Below are 21,928 nucleotides of genomic sequence, written 5' to 3'. Positions count from 1 at the left end.
GCAATAATAACAGTAGCTAACATTTATTTGTAATAAATTAGTCAGGATATCACTGCGTAGCACCCCACTTCGGAGGCCAGGTGGTCCCATGTCCCCACTCCACCGCTTACCTGGTATACTTTTATGAAACGTGATTTGACCTTCAGTGCCCCATTTTCTACATCTGCAAAATGCCAATGGCAATAGGCCTTCCTCAAGGTATTGAAGAGTTAGCCTATTTGAAGCCTTAAAGCAATGCTAGGCACTTTCTAAGCAATAAATGTTAGCTATTGTACTTATTAAAACAGCACTATTGTTTTTTGAATTCATGGCACGAATTATATATTATCCAGTCTTCTCAACAGCTCTGTGAGGAGGGTAATGTTATTATATCCCATCTCACAGTTGAGTAAACTGAGGCACAGAGAGGTTAATCTGCCTAACAGCTAGTAAGTCATAGGTAAGACCAATTCCATGTCTGCCTGACTCCATATCCTGTGCTTGGGATGTGATGGAACAGGGTGGTGTGGCTGCTAAATGTGGATCTGACCTCCCAAATTTACTTTTTTCCTAGAGCATTCCGGAATCCAGGCTGCTTTCAGGAATATCTCCGTGGATTCTTGGGTAAGTAGAGATGTTCCTTCCCTTCTCCATGTTCTCTCCCATTGCCCGTGGCCAGCCGTCCCTGCACCTGCAGCTGACTCCCAGAGGCCTCATCACAGCCTTTGTCAGCCTCTCGGGGTCTCAACCCCCGTTCTTGTTTATAGGGGTATACACTGAAGTCACTCGTGATGGGGTGCAGGGAAGGGGCAGCGGACCCGAGGCACTCCTGCCTCCCCTGCATCCCCCTTCTCCACCTCCATCAGCATTTCTGTGCATTTGTTCAGAGTAGTTTCATGCATGCAAAATTCTTCAATATACCAATAGGTATTTTATAGATGCCCTTGTGATGTAGAAAGGAATCGTTCTTTCTACAGAAAAGAAGAATGATTTCTGGGGCCAGACTGCCTGGCTATCCCTCCTTCCAGTGATTCTTTTTTTTTTTTTTAAAGATTTTATTTATTTATTTGACAGAGAGAGACACAATGAGAGAGGGAACACAAGCAGGGGGAGTGGGAGAGGGAGAAGCAGGCTTTCCACAGAGCAGGGAGCCCGATGCGGGGATTCTATTTTTGCTGTCGTTGTTGTTGTTGAAGAACTTGCTCCAGTGACTCTAGAAGTCTGACTTGGAGTCTTTAGTGCTCACTCAGTGTTGAGTGTGAGTGGAAGGGCATAGGCTTTTGAGCCAGACAACCTGACTTTTTTCCTGCTTCGGCTGCCTAGTAATTATGTGGTATTTGCATGTCACCTGCTTCTCTGAGCCTCAGTTTCCTCCTTTCTGAGATGGGGATAATTCTAACCATCTCACAGAGTTGTTGGAATATTTCTAGCTCATGTATGCAATATGAACTGTACAAGATGGACATTCAGTTAAATGGTAATTATTGTTATCAGTTATTAGTATTTGAATGGGTTCATCAAAAGTGTTTGCCATACAGGAAGCATGTTGTTATTTTTGATTCATCATACTTTACCTGAAATATTTTTATTTTTTCCCCCAGTAGTCTTGCTTGTTTAAATTCATTTACTTAGCAAACCATATCTTCATTGTGAAAAGATCATCACTGGTCTGGACACTGTCAAATGATTGTAAATTCTAAACTGAGGTAGTCCAAATGAATGAGGCCTCATTGCACCAGAATATTTCCATGAATGTTAAATCTCAACTTGATCTTTTTCTATAACCCTGAAACTTTAGTAGTAGTAACTGTAACTTTTTTGAAAAGAGCCATTAACATTGGTGGGAGTTGGTAGTTTTTCATGAGAGGAATAGAATAATTTTACTTCCTCATATCTGAAATCTGAATCACCATTGAAAACACTTTGTTTATAGCTGTTCAAAGAGAATTAGTATGGAAACTACTGGCTGGATTCCTTCTCTTTCTCTCTTTCTCTCTCTGACACACACACACACACACAGATATACGTGCCCGCTACTGGCTGGATTCCTTCTCTTTCTCTCTCTGACACACACACACACACCACACACATGTGCCCGCTACTGGCTGGATTCCTTCTCTTTCTCTCTCTGACACACACACACACACACGCGCGCGCGCACACACGTGCCCGCGCCCGCTGCTTAGTTTTTCTTTGGGTTAGGCAACCAAAGAGTTACTATGTAAATTCTGGCAGCCTTCTCTCCATCAGACAAGCAAGGGCACAATCAATTACTGTTTTCTTGAAACGTACCAAATCATCAGAAACTCTGATTATTCTGCTGGAAGGCAACAAACAGCTTGATGGAAAGATATACCAATTGCAAACAATTCTGATCATATTTTTGTCAGGAGAGTGAGATGCCTCCAGCTGTCTGTCACTAATCATATTAGAGGTGGGAAGCAGGAATGTTTTGGCCTGCAAAAGATTACTCTAATCGCGTGTCTGAACACTACTTTTACTGGCTGCTTATCCCAGGATGGTGACATTGGACATCCATTCCGTAACTCGCCTTGCCAGTTGGTCATAGTCTCAAACATATGTCACATGAGCACACTTAAGGAATTTTCTAATTACAGTTCAAAGGCGTTTCTTTTATCTTTTTATGTTCGCTCTGCACACATCACTGATTGAAATGATTTCTCCCTCAGCATAATCCTATTGCCAGCAGTTACAAAAGAGCAGGGAGATGGCAAATGAAACCCACAATAACTGAAGAGGTGTCCGAATTCAGTTAGGAAGAGGCCTCTCCCATGTGGACGCATAAGCCCTATAAATCCACTTTAATTGTGAGCTTGTGGTTCTTATCTGGTCATGTTTGTTTTGGATGCAAGTGCCAAAGCTGGATACAGACCAGAACTCCAGATCTTTGAGCTCTGATGACTAATTTGGGTATGCATTGAATCCCTTAATTCATTTCTTAATTAGTTCTCCCAGAGTTAGAGTTGCTTGGTTACAGTCATTTTCACAACATTTTCATAAATCAAAACAAATGTACATAGATTTTTTTTCCCTTCCTCTTGGTTCACACTTTTTGCTCTGGTGTTAAGGCACTGTTCTTGTTGTTACCAGAATAATAACAATGCCAACAGTGACAACAACAAAGCCAATATGTTGCCAGGCAATGTGGTAGAGTAGGACTGAGACACCAGGAAGCTGGGGTTTGGTACCTAACTTGACTACTTACTGCCATGGACCTTGGTGAAGTTACTTTTCTCTCTGTATCTCAATTTCCTTTTGTAACTGGGAAGAATAGTAGCACCTACCTTGAGGACTGTTTTGAGGATGAAAATAGCATTGCATATATGAACTAATATGCAGAAAGTACCTGGCACTATAATAAATGTTCGTTACCATGTTCATTATCAGTAAGACAATGGGAGACTGATGAGCAGGCCAATTTTGCTGGTGCCACAATATTGTCATCTAAGTATATCCCATTTATTCAGTTCATTTGGAGATCATTCATGGTTGTTAAGAATCATCGGAGACTCTAAAGTTGGAATTAATCTCTTATTTGTATTTGTATTCCTCAATTTGACTACAGAATTAACATTTTTGGCTTTTCATGCTTGATCAATATGAGTGTTAACTTGAACCCTTTTTGGTGCAAAATTCCTTTAAAATTTGAATGAACATTTTGTAGATACAGTGTTGGCCCTCATTAATAGGAGAATTGTGATTACAATATGTACAAAATATATATGTGGGGAGGGGGCTTGAGAGAATTGGCTTCAATAAATTCACTGGAGAATTTCAAACTATTTTTAACAGACTTAAATGTATTTAATATCGTAGTTCAAATTTAATGAATGTGCAGGAGTGAAAATCCAGGGAAAGATAAATCTAGTAATTTAATGAGCTTTCATCATGGATGCAGAAGAGCTAGTTAATATTAAAATTGATTGCCAAGAGATGCACCAAAATTACCTTCCCTTAGGTATATTTTGTTTTTTAGTTTTGTTTTTATTTTTTGTTTTTTTTAAAGATTTTATTTATTTATTTGACAGGGAGAGACACAGCGAGAGAGGGAACACAAGCAGGGGGAGTGGGAGAGGGAGAAGCAGGCTTCCCGCGGAGCAGGGAGCCCGATGTGGTGCTCGATCCCAGGACCCTGGGATCATGACCTGAACCGAAGGCAGATGCTTAACGACTGAGCCAACCAAGCGCCCCTATTTTTTAGTTTTTGTTTGTAATCTGTAGTGATCTCTATTTTGTTTTCTTTTTTAAAAGAAAATATAAGTTTCAAAAAAATAAAATAAATGTAAGTTTCAGGTGTACAGTTTTATAATTTGACATGTGTATATACTACAGAGTGACCACCGCACATCTAGTTACCATCCATCATGATACAGTTGACCCCCACCATCCATTTCACACCCCCCAACCCTCTTCCCCTCTGGTAACTACTTGTCTGTTCTCTGTATCTGTGAGCTTGTTTTTGGTTTGTTTTGTTTATTCTTCTGCTTTGTTTTTTTTAGATTCCACATAGGAGTGAAGTCATATGATATTCATCCTTCTCCGTCTGACTCATTTTGCTTAGCATAATACCTTCAGGGTCCATCCAGGGTCTTGCACATGGCAAGATTTCATTCTTTTTGATGGCTGAGTAGCATTCCATTATGTAAACAGACCACATCTTCTTTATCCAGTCATCTGTTCACAGACACACAAGTTGTTTCCGTATCTTGGTGACTGTAAATAACATTGCAGTGAACATAGGGAAGAACTTTTTTTGAGGAAAAAATTAAATAGAACTACCATACGACCCAGCTCTTCCATTCTAGGTATCCAAAGAATACAAAAATACTAATTTGAAAAGATAATATGCAACTTTATGTTCACTGCAGTGTTCTTTGAGGAACCTCCATATTGTCTTCCATAGTGGCTGCAAATTTACATTCCCACCAGCAGTGCACAAGGGTTTTCTTTTCTCTACGTCCTCTCCAATGCTTGTTATTTTTTGTCTTTTTGATAATCAGTATTCTAACAAGTGTTAGCTGATATCTCATTGTGGTTTTGAAATGCATTTAAAAACCACATCTTTTCATGTACCTGTTGGCTATGTGTTATGTCTTTTTTGGAGAAATCTCTATTCAGATCCTATGCCTATTTTTTTTTTTTTTTGGTTCAAAGAACTTTAATAAATCTTGTTGATGTGCTTAGAACAAAATTCCATTAAGAGCAGTCTTCTTGGTCATGTTCACTTCTATGCCCATTTTTTAATTGAGTTGTTTGGTTTTTTGTTGTTGAGTTATATGAATCCTTTATGTATTTTGGCTGTTAACCCCTTTTGGATATACAGTTTGCAGATATCTTCTCCCATTTCTGTATGTTGCCTTTTCATTTTGACAGTGGTCTCCTTTGCTGTGTAGAAGCTTTTTACTTTGATGTAGTCCCATTTATTTTTGTCTTTGTTTCCATTGCCTTTGGAGTCAAGTCCACAAAGATGTCACTACTACCATAGCTTACCACCTATGTTTTCTTTTAGGAATTTTATGGTTTTAGGTATTATGTTCAAATCTTTCATCCATTTTGAATTAATTTGTGTGTATGGTTTAAGATAGTCGTCTAGTTTCACTCTTTTGAATGTGGCTGTCCAGTTTTCCCAAAACCATTTATTGAAGAGACTGTCCTTTCTCCACTATATGTTCTTGGCTCCTTTGTCATAAACAAATTGTCCGTACATGTGTAGGTTTATTTCTGGGCTCTCAGTTTTGTCCCATTGATCTGTCTGTTTTTGTACCAATACTATACTGTTTTGATTACTGTAGCTTTGTAGCATAGTTTGAAATCAGGGGCCGTGATTAGTTTTTGTTTTTTTTTAAACTATGCTAGGACCCAGCAGTTCCACTTTGTGCACAGATGCACATGCATGTGCGTATGTATTCTAGAGAAATGTATACCCATGTGCACCCAGGGACAGGTGTGAAATGTTCTTAGTAGCAGTGTCTGTATTCATCTTAAATAAGGACCATCCAAGGGGTGCCTGGGTGTCTCAGTCGTTAAGCGTCTGCCTTCGGCTCAGGTCATGATCGCAGGGTTCTGGATTAAGCCCCGCGTCGGGCTCCCTGCTCGCAGGGAAGCCTGCTTCGCCCTCTCCCACTCCCCCTCTTGTGTTCCCTCTCTTGCTGTCTCTCTCTCTGTCAAAAAATAATAATAAAAAAATAAGAACCATCCAAAATATCTATCAGTAGCAGAATGGCTGAATAAATTGTGACGTAATAGTAAGATGGACTACTACGCATCAATGAAAAAGAATGAACTAGAGCTACACACAATAACACAGGTGTATCTTACAGACAGGATATTCAAAGGAAGACGCAAAAGAATATATAACAATCTTATTCTATTTATATGAAGTGTGAAAACAGACAAAACCACACTCTGTTGCTAAGGGGGGGCATACATAAGTGGCTCAAACTATAAAGAGAAACAAGGAATTTATTACTGAAAGAATTAGTTTAGTGGCTACCTCTTAGGAGAGGGTGTGCTGGGGAAGAGAAAGGACCTGGAGGGTTTGTGGGGGTGCTGGCACTGGTCCTGTTTTTTGACTGGTTGGGTAGTTGCATGGACAATATGCAGCACATTGCATCAAACATCAATGTTTTATGTGCTTTTCTGGCTGAATTATAGTTCATAATTTTTAAAGTTTTTAAAAATGCAAAATAACTTTCTTTGTGGCCTGGGTTGGTTTGTCCTTGCCCTCCATAGTTTTAGGCCTGGAGATTCCTGTAATTGTAAGATGCTCTGGAAGTAAACTGTCCCCTTGTTGCATGGCATAGTGGCCTCCAAATTGGGATATGCACCCTGGGGAGCTCTTGAGAAAATTCATTTGGGTGGAAAAGAAATTGATTGGAACTTGCATTTACATTCATTTTATTTTCATCAAGCGTTGTGATAACTGCTGGTGATTATACTGGCATAATCCCTGGGTGCACATGTCGGGGGGTCATTTATCACCTGGAGAGAGGGAGGCGAGGCCAGGCCCGTCACGGTGGCTTCCCCACTACTTCCTCCACTTAGGTTGTTCCGTGAAATATATTGCGCCTCATTAATTGGATTTACAAATTTTATATTTTAGTTTTAGCAAACCGTCACAAACCAACAGAATCTTTAAAAGACTCTGTAAAGAATTTCCATAACTGGAATAGAATTTTCATATTGCAAGCCACAAGAAAAGGGCAGAGTTTAGCACAAACTCCTTGTCAGCCACATTATGAAGTAATGACCGTGACCGTCGAATCAGATCTTGCAAGAAGCTGACCACGAAAATTCTAAATTATCTGGGAGACCTATGGATTTATGTCCACTGTGGTTAATTAGTCCTTAACCTTGTCCTTTCTGTATTTGCCTTGAGATAGTCATGATTAGCAAAATCTGTCCTTCTTTTCAATTTTGTTCATGTTCTTTAAAGTATATAACATGTTAATATAATAATATATGTATATGAATTGTAAATAAACAACCGCACATGTTTGGGGATACATGTTGAAAACATCTTGAACACCACTGCCATGTAGCTCAAAGGGTACTACTCCCTGCTAATAGTTAAAATATGTAGAAGATGGTAAACTTGCTACCCATATCAAAAGGAGGCAACTCTCAGCCCTAATGTTTTTTTATTGGCAAATACCAACACTAAGGCAATAGCTTCTATATTTTACTTTATTAAAACTTTTCTCAAGCCTGTGTTGGAGTTGGAGTAGGAGTGATGAAAAGACACACACACACACACACACACACTCAGAATAGTTCTGTTTTTCTGTTTTGTTTGTATTCTCTGTACAAACATGTCCTTTTAATTAAGAATTTTGTGTGCTAAAAATAAAAGTTGAATACCATCAGGTCGGCTTTCTCAAAGCAAAAGTAATAGCAAGTAGTAGATGGCACATGCATCATGGCTTGCAATGGGAAGGGCACTACCAGCAGTCAGGAGACTTGGGTCCTAAGCCTGGGTCTGCCATCTGCCAGCAGCCAGGCCACAGCACACAGGTAATACCCTTTCTGAGCTGCACTGCCTTTTCGCCATCGTGAGAGTGGTAAGAGCAACCCTTCTCCAACCCTTACAGGGATCACATTGGAGAGCGTCTGTAAAATGTAGAGCTTCCTACAAATGTGACGAATTACGATCATGTCCCTTATACTTCTCCTTTAGCAAAATGTAACTTTTTATTAAAGTGCTGATGTCCTTAACCTACAAGGTTCTTTGAGTGGAAGCTGCAGAAACGGACCGACTAACCTAAACAAACAAACAAAAACCCAATTATTTTCAAATTTTTAATTGGGTATATCCTGGGCTATCTCCCAGACTTGAAGGAAGGGTGGAGCCATGAAACCACATGAAGGGTTGCGAGCCTGGAAGCTCCAGTGATCACAGCATAGGGTCTGTGTCCTTCTCCGAGATACTGCCATTAATGTGACCAAGCACTGATGACTTTCAGCCTCTGTGTTTCATGCTTCCAAGTTCGAGGCTCCTGGAAGAGAGAATCTAATTCGTCCAACTTAGGTTGATTGACCGCTTTTCACCAGTCAGCCTTGGGTGAGGGGACAGGGTCACCTAGTATGGACAGCATGCCTGGGAGGTCTGGTACTACATACCGTGGGCCATTCCAGAAAATCAGGGATCCCTGTGAGCTTCTACCTACAAACTGGTATTAGTGTTTCAATAATTGCTAACGACCCAACTTTCTTTAGGGAAATTACGTAAAAAGAATCAAGTATAAATATGGAATCAGAAGAGTGATTTCTGCAGTAAATGTCAACACACCTAACTGAGCCTGGGCGGCTTCTCGTGTTCTTCTTTAGGTGTCCACTGAACTTGAAATCACTTCCATTGATGTGGAAGTTTCTGTGTCGGTGCCAAGGGGCATCCTTTTGCTTAGGCTGCTTCTCCAGGGTTCGATTCTGGGTCCACGTTTAGCTACTGCTTGACCTCTTGTTAGAAAGAAGGTATTAAATACATAGCCTTCCTATTGCTGATATTCCCTCCACTGACAGCCCGACTTGCCCTAACATTTTATGCCAAAGCAGGAAGATGGGAAGAGAGGTGCACAGAGTCTGCGTATTACAGACAAGTCATCACACTATTAAAGGACCGTACCTTTTTTTCTCTTGGGAGCCTCTTAAAGTATATTTGAATGTATCACAGCCGTTCCTCACACCAACAGGTATTTGATAAGGAGCATTTGTTCTACTGGGGCTTAGGCAATTATTTGTAATATTTCAAGAATGGAAATGATGAAAATATTTATATGCCTGAAAAAGTGATGACTGTCTTCCTAAACCAGTTAAACATCACTTTCAAATTTAGGCCCTAACAGGGCCTAAATAGAGTATTGTCCCATTTGGATCCATCGCCGTAAAGCTATAAAGGGTTCCGAAATTCTTTGTTTTTCAAGTGCATATACATTTGAAATCACCACGGTTTTTATTGTGAATACACAGGGACATATTCCTTGTACAAAGAAGTTGCTTTCTTAGAGAAAGCATGCCACTGAAGACGGAGAGAAAGGAATAGCAATCACCATACACTTTGCCTCCATAGTCTCAAGTGCTGAGTTACAGCATAATCTATAGTGCATTCTTTTTTTTTTTTTTACCAACTCTCAATACATTACCAACCAAGTGCCTCACACTGGTTACAAGGATGATTTATTATTCGTCATATTTTAAGTGCCGAGCCATGAAATATGAAACTGGTATTGGCAGCTGTTGTCCGAAGGTTTGCAGGTGTCCTGTCTAATGCTTCGAAAGTCCAGCATTAGCAATAAATCACAGCATACATAATTTTCCAATAAAGTAATGGAAAGGATTTTGCATTCTGGTTCGTCTAAGCTTTGGTATTTGGAAGTTACTTATGTGGGAAATTCAAGTCAAGGGGTAGAACATTCTCAGGCTTTAACCCTGGAACCTTGGGCCAGCCATAGTCAATAGCAAAAGCATCTTGGTAGCTTTGTTCTCCTAACCCTGAGATCTCTTGGCTCTGGGAACTGACAAAGTGCCAAATATAGGCCTAATTGCATTCCTTGTTACTGAGGAAAAAAAATCTCAAAGGAATTTTCCTTTTCTTTTAAAGGGGTACCTTGAGCATTAACATTTTCTGGAATAGCAAAATTGTTCATAAGACTTTTGCAAAGCTTTCTGAAAAGAGAGCTTGAAGAGGGCTCTGGCAGCCAATTAAGAGGACATGTGTTGCTTACCTAGAGCGAAAAAGAGTTAGGGAGATAAAATCAAAGAAGTAGGAGAGATGCGACTTTGTCCTCTGTGAGCTTGTGCTCTGATTAACGAGCTGATGTTCTCTTTTCGTCTTCTTTCTCTGTGGTCTGCTCAAAGATTTAGCAAGACAGTACATGATATATTCAGCTAGCCCGATAATAGACCACTACTGTCTGAATGTAAGTTCTCTTCACCAGTATTCCCAGTGCTTGTGCCCATTGCCTGGTACATAGGGATGTTTAGTTAGTATTTACTGAAAGGAATATATTGGGGCAGATCTTTCTGTGATTTATAGATTGATGAAGTATATATCGGGCCAGATATGCTCTGGGCCAGATAAACTCTGATCAAGGAATCACTACCCAACTTTAGTAGATTGGGATCTTCCAATACGTGGAGCTAATATTCTAGTAGAGGAGCCAGACAGTGAAGACAAAGTAACCACGTGAATAAACACAGCAAAAACAACTAGCGATGCGGGCTACAAAAGACCTCAACAGGGTGAGTGCTGTGATGGGGACTAAGGGATTAGAAAAACCAAAACCTAGCATAATGTAAAAACTCAGTGGTATAGAAGGAATGGATACAACTTTCCAGAAGGCTTCGTTTACTCCAGAAGTTAACATATCTAAAGAAAAGGTTCAGCTGATCACAGCATTTCTTAATGTAAATAGATTGGTGGAGTTCTCACCATACTGGCAGTATGAGTTTCCACTTTATAGAATTTTGCTTTAATACATCAGTTGATGAGCGCCTGGTGCCAAGGCCAAGGGTTAGCTCTCTGCTCCGCTTCCCTTCTCCAAGCTGCAACTTCTCTCCCAGAGCCAGGCAGCTGTCTCCCAAATGTATGCTGTCAGTCACATAGGAAACTAGATGACCGAAAGAGGATAGATCAGCACAAATTTATCATCAAAGCTGAAAGAAAGAAAGAACCTCAGAGTGAATGCTATGCTGACTGTGGGTCAGCAGTGTTATCTTTGTATCTCAAGGACAGAACGTTTAATAAAGATTTGGGTACAAAGTACACATCACCCTCCAGGCATGCTGAACTATGTCAACCGGAAAACTGTTCCTTAGGGTTTACAATTTCCCCCTTTTCCTAAATTAAAAAATGCTAATGTGAACTCTTGACTCTCAACAACACATGTTATTATTGTATATAGGACAAAGAGTAAATAAGGCACTTGCCTAATAACATAACAGTTCGTTTTAACTCAGCAAGCTGGAAGTAATTTTAGCTTGTTTTCTTTTTTCCATGCTTCTTTATGGAAATAGGCCACAATTATTTTTATTCCACCATCCTTCATAATCTTATAGCATGCTTCCTGTTTATGCTATTAAGAGCTGTTTTTAAAGACCCTTGAGGGATATCTTTTAATATATTCTTTTAAAAATAATTACTCATCTATAGTACCCCCTTACAACGTCTGAGGGCTTGGAAATGTAGAAACTTCTTAATGAGATACGCTTAATGGTCTATGCGGAGTATTGTAATGTTTACACCTAGTTCAGTTAATGTAAATTATATTTAATTAGTCATTCTGGAAAAGTAGTAGATTTTTTAGAATAGATTCAGTACCTAAAACCCACCATTTGGCTTTTATGTATGATATTTATAGATAAAACTCTATGAGTAGTATTTATAGATTTAAAAAAACATTTTCAGTAGCATAAAGTCAATTGTTAGGGACTCTTATAATAATGTGAAGAATGTGTCTTGTTGGGGCATGAAAAATACCCATGTGGGACAGAAGATCGCTTTTATTAAAATGCTTTATAAACTTTAAACTACTATACAGATGTGATATGTTATTGTTCTTTTTACACTCGTGGCATGCAGAACTTCTGGACTGAACAACAGTCCATAACTTTATGTTTTAATGCTGAATATGTTTCTGTTTCGAGTGAGATTTCCTTTTTTCACATGTAACTCTTAGGTCAGAGACGCCCTGAGTTCCTTAACTGGGTTCCTTCATACTACACTTGACTTTGGAACCCTCCGGTGCACACTTGTGCCCCCGGAAGCATGCTTCACATGATGCTGTAGGAGGTGCAGTTTCTAGGAAGGAACCTCAGCCAACCTCACAGGTGCAGTCTATAGATGATGGCTCAGAACATCACCCCCCCCCCCCCCCCGCCGTGGCCATCTCCCAGTCCCTCACCTGCACTAGAAAAAGACTGAGCCATCAGTGACTCACTCATTCCTGGTCTTCTGTGGCTCCTCTTGTGGCCCTCTGGCATACCTACTCTTCCAGAACTTCTCTGCCATGACACTCTTTTTGCTCTTTTGCATAACAGTTTCTTTGCTGCTTTGGGATGTCCTGCAGGCTGGTTCTTTCTTCGTAGTTCTCCCAGCCGCCTGTGGTTTGCATCTGACAGCCTCCAGGATTGGTTGTTCTCTCTGTTCTTTCCTACCCTCCCAATACCACATTTTCTGCACTTCAGCCTCCCCCCGCCACTCCACCCCCACCACGGCCACGGGAAACTACAAACGAGAAAATGCATCCTGGTGATACTCCTCTGCTGATTTCCCACTGCCCTCTTCTCTGGGGGAAATTGCTCTTTTCCACAGCACTCCAGAGTTGCCAGCTGCAGCTTTGTTCTCCTCCCTTTACAGAAAGCTCACGTGGAGGGGGTGCAGCAGGAGGGGGGAGGGTTGGGGGGGGCTGGCACAGCCCTTTCTCCTCGCCGCTCGCCCAGAGAAGTGCTTCATTGTCCACATCAAGGACCAGGCCATGGGAAACAGGCTCCCCGACAGTCACCATGGGCTACACAAATATTACTTCCATTTAGCTTGACCTTTCGTTGTGCTCTAAAATGACTGAAAATACTTAAATCGTGTACAGTATTTTTCTGGAAACAGAAATTAATGGGGTTCTTTCAAGAAACCACACTTGAACTTTTGCCCTTTTCTTCCCTTTTGACTCATTATATCCAATCAGGGTTTCCTTTTAGCATGTATTTCCCTTTTGTGAGAAATAATTTCTTTGTTGGTAAAATTATGAATCATAGAAGCAATGTAATTGTTAAAAATAAGGCCTTAAAACACTTAGCTCTGGGAACTGACTCTTCCGAACATAAAAAATTTTTAAGTGCTTACTATGTAAGCTGGACTGACTTCCTAATTCTGTAACGGCTCTAATGTATTAACTCGATTAGTTCTCAAAACAGTCCTGTGACGGGCAGTACTGTCATGTGTCGACACTTTACAACACAGACACTGAGGCATGGTGAAGGTGGGTTGCTCAAGGCCTCATAGTTAATGGTGGGCAGGGCCAGGACCTGAACCGAAGTGGTCTTGCTTCAGTGTCCATGTTCTCAATCACTGAGCAAACAGCCCGAGTGACTCGACTGTGTCACATAATCTTTGGGAGCCTGACTTTTCCCATCCCTGAAGTGGGAATAGTAACAGCTACCTTACTAAACTGTGGGGAGGATCAAATAAAATAATTATTTGGAAGGGCTCCACACATTGTGAAGAGCCACACCATGAGGCTTAAGTTTGGGCCAACTGTTGATATTTTCTGTTAGTCGAGGGCTTTGGGCCCTTGCTCCTTGGATATACTGCTGGTTCCGATGAAAAACAACATGTTTCTCTTGAAGTTTTCTTGAAATCTCAGCAGACCTCAGGCTTCATGATGAAAATGATTTTTTTTCTTCCAAAATGGTGGCATGCGGATATATTTAGCGCCTCAGCAAACTCAGCATGACACTTTTAATATGCCAAGGAATTTCACTGACACGTTCCCTTCAACTCTCCCTCATTAATGTAGCCCTTAACACCTTTTCCTTTCCTTTTTTTTTCTTTTCTAAATCTTGCAAAATCAGTTTTATTTCAAGTCTCTGCTCACCACATACTGGTGACTTGTCATTAAGTGTCCTTCAATGTGTCATATAGGGTCTGGGACCCTGTATCTTACCGCTAGCATGGGGCTGTTTGAAACATAAGAGGATGTTGGGCAAGGTGTAGGCCAGTGGAAAAGAAGTGGAAATCACATGTGAAGATGAGGATTTAGAAAGGCCATGGCACAAAAAAAAAAAAGGGGGGCTTCAAAATGTGGGACAGGAGAGCAGAGATAGACTCCAGGGAGATGTGATGGGTGGTGCTGGAAGAGGAGGACCAGGGAAGAGAAAGCAAGAAGAGACTGGGAAGGACAAGCCCTACGGGACACGGGGATTTCCTTGCCACTGGTCTAGAGAAGATGGTAGCACCCTCCTCCTTCTAACTCTGGGCTTGCTTTCCCTGCTGTCAGGCTTCTGCATTTTCAGGTCTCACAGTTCTCTCACAAATTAGAATGTTGGGGGATCTGAATTCTTACAGTCCCTTGAGGGGAATGAATAGCCTAAGGGCCTGACTTTTTTTGTGATTCTTTGAAGCTTGTATGCATCCTAGATATTGAGTTCTTCCTGTGTTTTTTAATGGGACTGGTATTGCATACCCAGAGTTATGCATGTTTCAGAGGGTCTTCCAGGCAGCATTCATGACCATAATGAGTTATTTTTTCCCCTTTTCTGGATAGGAACAATATCCTTGTCATTCAGTCTCCCAAATATAGCAAGCAGTTATGATAGAAGAATATCCTTATGTTGGGAAAGAAGTTGGCAGCCTCAATGATGTGAAAATGTCCAATTTAGAAAACATGTTTAAAAAGAAAAGCTGCTTGAAGTCCTTTTTGGAATCAGGTGGAATAAAAAGGAACAAATAAAAGATTTAAAAGAAAACGTGTGGTCTGACAACACATTCCACTTCCTCTCTTTAGTCTTCCAGGTACTTGTTGATTTTGCCTGAACTTCAGATGTCATTTCTATCATTTCATTAAAATGTCAGACTGCAAACTGGTTCTGGCATCTAATTGGGAGCATAACTTGGATGATAGATTTTTTAGCTGATGCATGTAATCCGAGGACTGCAAGAATGTTGCCAGGGACTAACTGTCTAGAATCTCTTTAAGAACGGTGTGAAGTGTATAAAAAGAGTACTTAACACAGGGAAGGGGAAAAAGGCATCAAACCCCAAAGAAAGAGTCAAAATGAAATACATAAGTTTATCATGGCTGGAAGTGTATAAATAGGGAGCTCCTAGTCTAAAATCATCTAATTGATTAAAGTGTCCATAGTTAACATTCAATCAGAATTGTAGATAGAAGCACGTCTATCGCATTTGACCGATCCAAGCGTACCTATAGTATCTCTTCCTGAAGTGCTAAACTGACCAAAACACTTGATAAGCAAGTATCTCAAGAAATCAAACCGTGTGAGTCCCTTTGTAGAGGGCAGTTTGGCAATATGTTTTTTTTAATCCTTTTTTTTTTAAATTATTTTTTAAATTTTAAGTAAACTCTGTGCCACACGTGGGGCTCAAACTCACGGCCCCAAGATCTAGAGTCGCATGCTCTATAGACTGAGCCAGTGGGGCACCCCGTTTAATCCTTTAAAATGTGTGCACTGTTTTGTCACAGAACTTGTCTCTATGGAATTTATGCTGAGGAGATAACTAAGGATATACGCAAAGGTTTTAGCCACAAAGATGTTAATCACATCCTTGTTTACAATAGGGTAAATAAAAAATTGCTTACATGTACAAAACAGATTAGTTACAAATAGTATGTTCTAGTCCAAGAGTGAAATACTATTCAGCTACTATAGATGATGTTGTAGCTAGATGTTGATAAAGAGAAGACATCCATTCTATATTGTTGGGTGATGAAATCGTGTTCTAAAAGAATAAGTATGCACAGTGTGGTCACATTTTTGTTAATGTATGGATGTATTCTTAGAAAATGGCCTGGAAATATATTTAAGGGTTTTTAAAGTGGTTCTCTGGGTGGTATGCTCATGGGCATTTAAAATGTTCTTTTTTGTTTATCTGGGTCTTTAATTTTCCTACTCTAAACATATACTGCTTTTACAACAAGAAGGAACCAACAACGTTTATTTTTAATTGAAGAGAGGGAAGTATGTGAGCCAAACCATATGAAAATGACTGATTCTGGATAACTAGAGACCTCATGGGATGTGTTTCAGCTGAATATATTTGTAAACATATTTCAGCTGAGCATGTGTGCCATGATTTGAGAACAGTGATTGCTTTTTCATGCACCTGATTTAGCAGAGATTAGGAGCTTTTTCCCCTAATCTCTGCAAAATGAAGGAACTCAACCTAGTTGACCAACTCTGAGGTTTCTTCCTACTTCCAAACCCCAGGTCTACACTTTCTAGGTTGACGCAGAGAAACTGCTGAATTGGGGACTCGCTGCATTTCTCATATTTACAAGCTGCCAAGTGATGAAAGCATATTAATAATAAGGATTCATCTTTGTATTTGTAGTACACAAACTAACCCACTCTGCAAGTTTGTCCCTGGTGTCTATCTTCTGCTGTTTTGAAGAGAGACCTTCAAAAGATCTCGTTTTTCCATCACTTATTGATTACCCGAGTTTTGAACTTTGGGGAAAGCTTATGGTGAGGGTCACACACCCGAGAACTGCTCGGTGACCCAAGGGAAATTTGGCAATGGGTGGGTAGCGGTTGAAGCAGACAGTGGCAAAGAACTCACTTCCGTTAGCAGATAAAATTCTCATCAGCCGTGAAACCCTGATGACCTCTTGGCCGCTTCCTTTGGTATCATGGAGACCTCTGCTGTCCACACCTCCTGGGCCCACTTTAGTTCAGGGTTGGGCGATATCATCTATTTTTTACTCATTAATCACTCTTGACAGATGTCATGGTATTACAATAATCTCCTCCTACCTTTAAAAGTATAATTTCAGAACAGGTTCACAGTCATCATAAAGGTAGATTACAGTACACATCTTGCAGGCGGGCTTCCTCATTCTGTATCTTCTAAAATGGAAGTTAGTGGAAAGAGCATTGTGCCATGGGTTAGGAAACCTGTGTTTTGACTCTGGCTCTGGCATGAACTTGCTCTGAAACATTGGAGACCTGACCCAGTCTTTTTAGGTCCAAGATTTTCTCTATACAGTGAGTGGGTTGAATTCAGGGGTTTTCAAGCTTCCCTTCAGCTCTGAGATTGTATGAAAATGATCTACAGAGGCCATGTATTGTTGCCTACATAACTCAAGACTGAAGGCAGAGCTTCTGTTAACAATCCAGCCCTGTGACTCCCCTCCTTCTTATCTCTCCTGGTGCAAAAAACCATTGTTTTCTTGTTTATCTTCCTTTTCTCATGCCACACAACATAACTTCAGAGAGAATCTCATTCTGGCATTCTCTATATCCTCTAATGTATGATATGTCTTTGTGACTAGTGAAAAAAATTCTTTTTTTTTTTTTTAAAGATTTTATTTATTTATTTGAGAGAGAGAGAATGAGAGACAGAGAGCACAAGAGGCAAGAGGGCAGAGGGAGAAGCAGACCCCCCGCCGAGCAGGGAGCCCGATGTGGGACTCGATCCCGGGACTCCAGGATCATGACCTGAGCTGAAGGCAGTCGCTTAACCAACTGAGCCACCCAGGCGCCCCAAGTGAAAAAAATTCTTAAAAGCAGCTACTTCCATTATTCTCCAGTCTTAAAAGCTATCCCCTGAGAACTAAATGTCAATTCAAACATTGCTACATTTGTTATCATTTCTAACCTAACCTATAGAAGTCTAAGGCATAATTTGAAACAGAAGAATTCCTGCCTTGAGACAGTGGACTCATAAATATTTAGTATGATTTATCCGTTCGATTTAAGAAGAAATTAGGATATTTAACATTTTTAACAACATTTTTTTCAGTATCTACATTGAATATGAAAAATTCGGCTGCTGCACATGCTTGCCAATCCTGCATTTTTAATTGTAGATAGCATATTTTAAAATTGAGTAACAATTTCAAACGAATCTGCTGTAAAAGAAAAATCAGGTTACTCTAATGAAAGATTTAAAAATCAAAGATTTTCCTTGTGTGTTTTAGCTTGATCTAATTTGTAGACTCTGAAATATGTAGTATCTCCTTAGCCTATATAAGATATCTGTTTTCTGTAGTAAGCACAGAAAACCCAACCTAAACAGGCCACAGAAGAGACTGGGAACTGCCCACTCAATACCCAATACAATCCTTCCTTCCTTAGTTACACACCCTGATTTTATTCAAGGGGCCAATGTACCCGGCCAAAAGACTGCCTCCTGCAGTTAGGGGTGACCAACAGAGAAATCTTTAGACAGGATTTCCAGGAAAGTTCTTCAGCAACAGTTGCCTGGGCTGTGCATTTTCTTTCTTTCTTTCTTTCTTTTCTTTCTTTCTTTCTTTCTTTCTTTCTTTCTTTCTTTCTTTCTTTCTTTCTTTCTGGAATTTTATTTATTTATTTGAGAGAGAGAGTAAGCACAAGCAGGCAGAGAGCAGAGGAAGAGGGAGAAACAGACTCACTGCTGAGCAGGGAGCCCCATGTGGAACTCAATCCCAGGACCCTGGGATCATGACCTGAGCTGAAGGCAGACACTCAGCCGACAGCCACCCAGGCACCCCAGGCTGTGCATTTCTTGACTCTGCTTCTTCTACATTCCTCTACATTGGCTCTTCTCCAGACTCCACGTATTCACAAGATGGCTAAGGCAGCTTTAGTCCCATCATCGCCTTCATTCAAACCTAGCAAAGAGAAAGCCTAATTTTCTAATAGCTCAAACAAAGCTCCAGATTTGCTTCTCCTTGGCCCGATTGCCCATTGAGTTGCGTTCAAAGCCATGACTGAGACACTTAGAATTATGTGCCGATGAGTTCATCCTGGGCCATATATCTCACCCCCAGGCCCATTCTGGAGGTAGCGTCACCGAGTCCTCTAAAGCAAAATAGAGCTGCTGTGAGAGAGGATAGATACTGGATGATCAAAGCACAAATATCCACCCTACCAAGTTTGCCACTTTCTTCAGTCCCATCATTGAGTTATTATGGTCTTTGGTAATGAGGTAAACTAATCATTTGGTTTGCAAAGTTACAGTACACAATGATTTGGTCTTTGGATTCATTTATGGCAAATGAAATTGAAGTCTCAAGGCCACACCATTAATCCAGATTAGATATCAAAATATCTGAATTTAATTTTCCAGATTAATGTCTTGTAGTAAGCCATATAACTTCGCTTTCTCATTAGCACCCTATATACGACCCTTTGAAAGGGTAGAATCAGAGTTCGCCAAAAAACCCCAAACAACTGTATTTTCCAGTATAGCTTGTTGATGCAGCAGAGGACATTGTTTCTGAACAGTCTTCCCTCCTGGGAAGAGTGAGAATCTGAAAATAACAGGACCGAAGGACTGAAAACTGAAGCCTAGAAAGGAAAAGTGACTCAGAGGTTGCATGAACAGGCAGGACCAAAAGCCAAGGTTCCTGATGCCCAGGTCGGGGGAAATAATGACTGTATCCACCAGACTCTATAACAAGTTAGAGCTAAATGGAATTTAAAATGACTTGTGATAAACCCTGAAAAAGTGGTACTTTAAAAAAAGTAATGTCAGCAAGCTGCCTATTATGTAACCATAATACCAGTGCTCTGAGTTTAGATGGGGGAGCTACAGGGCAATGACAAAAAATATCGTGGGCTTCTGTTTTGTATGAGCGAACATGCAGAAGTGATTTTCAAGAGATTTACTGCAGTTGCATGTTGGGACATGGTATGCAACAAGACAGATGATTATGGCCACAGTTCTGAAAATGTTCAGATGGCTTTCAATTAGTTTTGGGCTAGGCTGCTTCTTGCAGAGCCAGTATTGATTTTTCAGAGCGCCTCGTAGTATCTCCTTAGCCTATATAAGATATCTGTTTTCAGCAGAAAGGCTGATCATGTCAATCCTTTGAAGCCACAGGAAATGTCATTGGAGAGTGGACTGCAGAAGGCTTGTTTGCCGTGGCTGGGGGACTGGCTATCTGAGTAGAAGACAGTAGCAACAAGAGTATGGGTTCAGTTAGAGAGAGACCTAAGTCTGACCCTGCCCTCCCCCCCGCATGTACCAGTAGATTACTCAAGCTCTTGGAGCCTCCATTTCCCGATTTGTAAAATGGGGGTATATCAGAATCTAATGAGAAAAGGCAAGTAAAGCTTCTAGCCAGTGCGTCAGACCGATCTAAGTGTTTAGTGAATGTTAACTATTGTTCTGTTTTCAGAGTTGACCCTTGAAAAGAGGGAGGGGTGTTGAGTTTTTCACTCTTTTCTCTTGAGTTTCATTCAGAAAAAAAAAAAAGAAGGTGCGAGAGTGAAGAAGTTGAGTTTAGGTTGGCTCCACCTGATGGTGCTTTTACTTTGTCGTGTGGAAAAAGAGAGAGTTGATATTGGCATATTGTAGGTGCCCTGTCCTATACTTACTTAGGATGCAAGTTTGTTGAAAACAGCCGCTCTGGAAAGATGGTGTCATTACCTCACATCTAAGAATGGCAGCCATCTGCTGTGGGAGCAGATGAGACCTCAGGCTGCAGATGGCACCATGCTAAAGACCCCTGACATTCTGTCTGTTTGTCATCTAAGACCTCCTGGGAAGAGTGAGAATCTGAAAATAACAGGACCGAAGGACTGAAAACTGAAGCCTAGAAAGGAAAAGTGACTCAGAGGTTGCATGAACAGGCAGGACCAAAAGCCAAGGTTCCTGATGCCCAGGTCGGGGGAAATAATGACTGTATCCACCAGACTCTATTGGTTATCCTCCAAACCTCTCCTTCTGGTCTCCTGTTAATTGCCAATCTCATCCAGCCACTGAAAGACAAGAATTCATTCCCTTCTGCAAATTCAGTTTGTTAGAAGCCACCTACCCCCTCCCCAAATGTCAACATCTGTACGTCTTGCTATTATGGTCACTCTATTTCCCATGAATTAAATCCACATCTCTTGCCTGGAGGTCTAAGAGTAACCACCCTCCTAAGCTGTTGAGTTGGAGAAGGGCTAGCGGTCTCACTGTGAGTGCCCCGACTTCCTCCTAAGCCCCCTGTTTCCAGCCTGGTGCCACAGACAGTCCTCCATCACACCTGAAGCCTCCAGCCTCTTGGAGTACATTTTTCTAGAGAATGAACCCGTGTCTCAAGGGCTGGGGAGGATGGTTGCCTGGCTGCTCTGAGTGGGGTGGGCCTGTCGCCCTTCTGAACCTTCTTGGGGTTCTTTGGGAACCAACTGGCTGGCTTCTCCTTACATTCTTGTCTGTGGATCCTTAGGTGTCAGTCACCTTGGCAGAGTCCGTTCGGCTCCTCAGTAGGCCTTCCATCTTCCCAAACTGTTGTGTCACATCTCAGCCCCTCGTGTCTCCTCATCCATTTGTTGTCCTGGGCTTTTGCCTTTTTTTATTTCTTTCTCACAATACTAGTAGGTTTTGGAAGGAAGCAGAGATCAGCATATCTGTTAACCACCTCATCCCACCCCCATGGAATGTTAGTAGCCTCCCCTTTTCAGTATATTGTCCAAAATTTCATTTCTCTTAATACGAGGTTCTAACATGGACGTAAAAAGCCCAGTGAATAGTGACTGACCAAGGATGACTGCAGTTAATTCTTTCTCTTTGAATGTTGAGGATCTTGGCCTTCAGATCCAGAGAAGGGGTTAAGGAAATCTCTCAATACTGATGTGTGAGGCGTTACCCCGAGCAGTGCACACACCATATGTTCAGTCACTACCAGGGAACCTTCCAAATAACAAATCTCGGGTTCTGTGTTATCACCAAAAATTAACCTCACAGCGTGGTTCACAATCATGTTTATGGAAGTGTTTTGAAAAT

General features: G+C 40.9%; 1 protein-coding gene across 6 annotated transcripts in view; it reads left to right on the top strand.

The window, feature by feature from the left end:
• The window catches only part of SPATS2L (spermatogenesis associated serine rich 2 like), a 162,445-nt gene that overhangs the window by 21,522 nt on the left and 118,995 nt on the right, over nucleotides 1-21,928 (top strand). For all 6 annotated transcript variants that reach the window (XM_081813901.1, XM_081813900.1, XM_081813897.1 and 3 more), the window contains one exon: nucleotides 554-603. The gene's annotated coding sequence lies outside the window, so the exon portion shown is untranslated. Of the gene's footprint in view, nucleotides 1-553; nucleotides 604-21,928 lie in introns of those variants that run through there.

This window comes from Leptonychotes weddellii, chromosome 3, assembly GCF_054177405.1.
Source record: "Leptonychotes weddellii isolate Sample4059 chromosome 3, ASM5417740v2, whole genome shotgun sequence".
NCBI classification, from domain to species: domain Eukaryota; kingdom Metazoa; phylum Chordata; class Mammalia; order Carnivora; family Phocidae; genus Leptonychotes; species Leptonychotes weddellii.
Note: the sequence above shows the minus strand (reverse complement) of the source record. Positions and strands in the feature narration are given on the sequence as shown.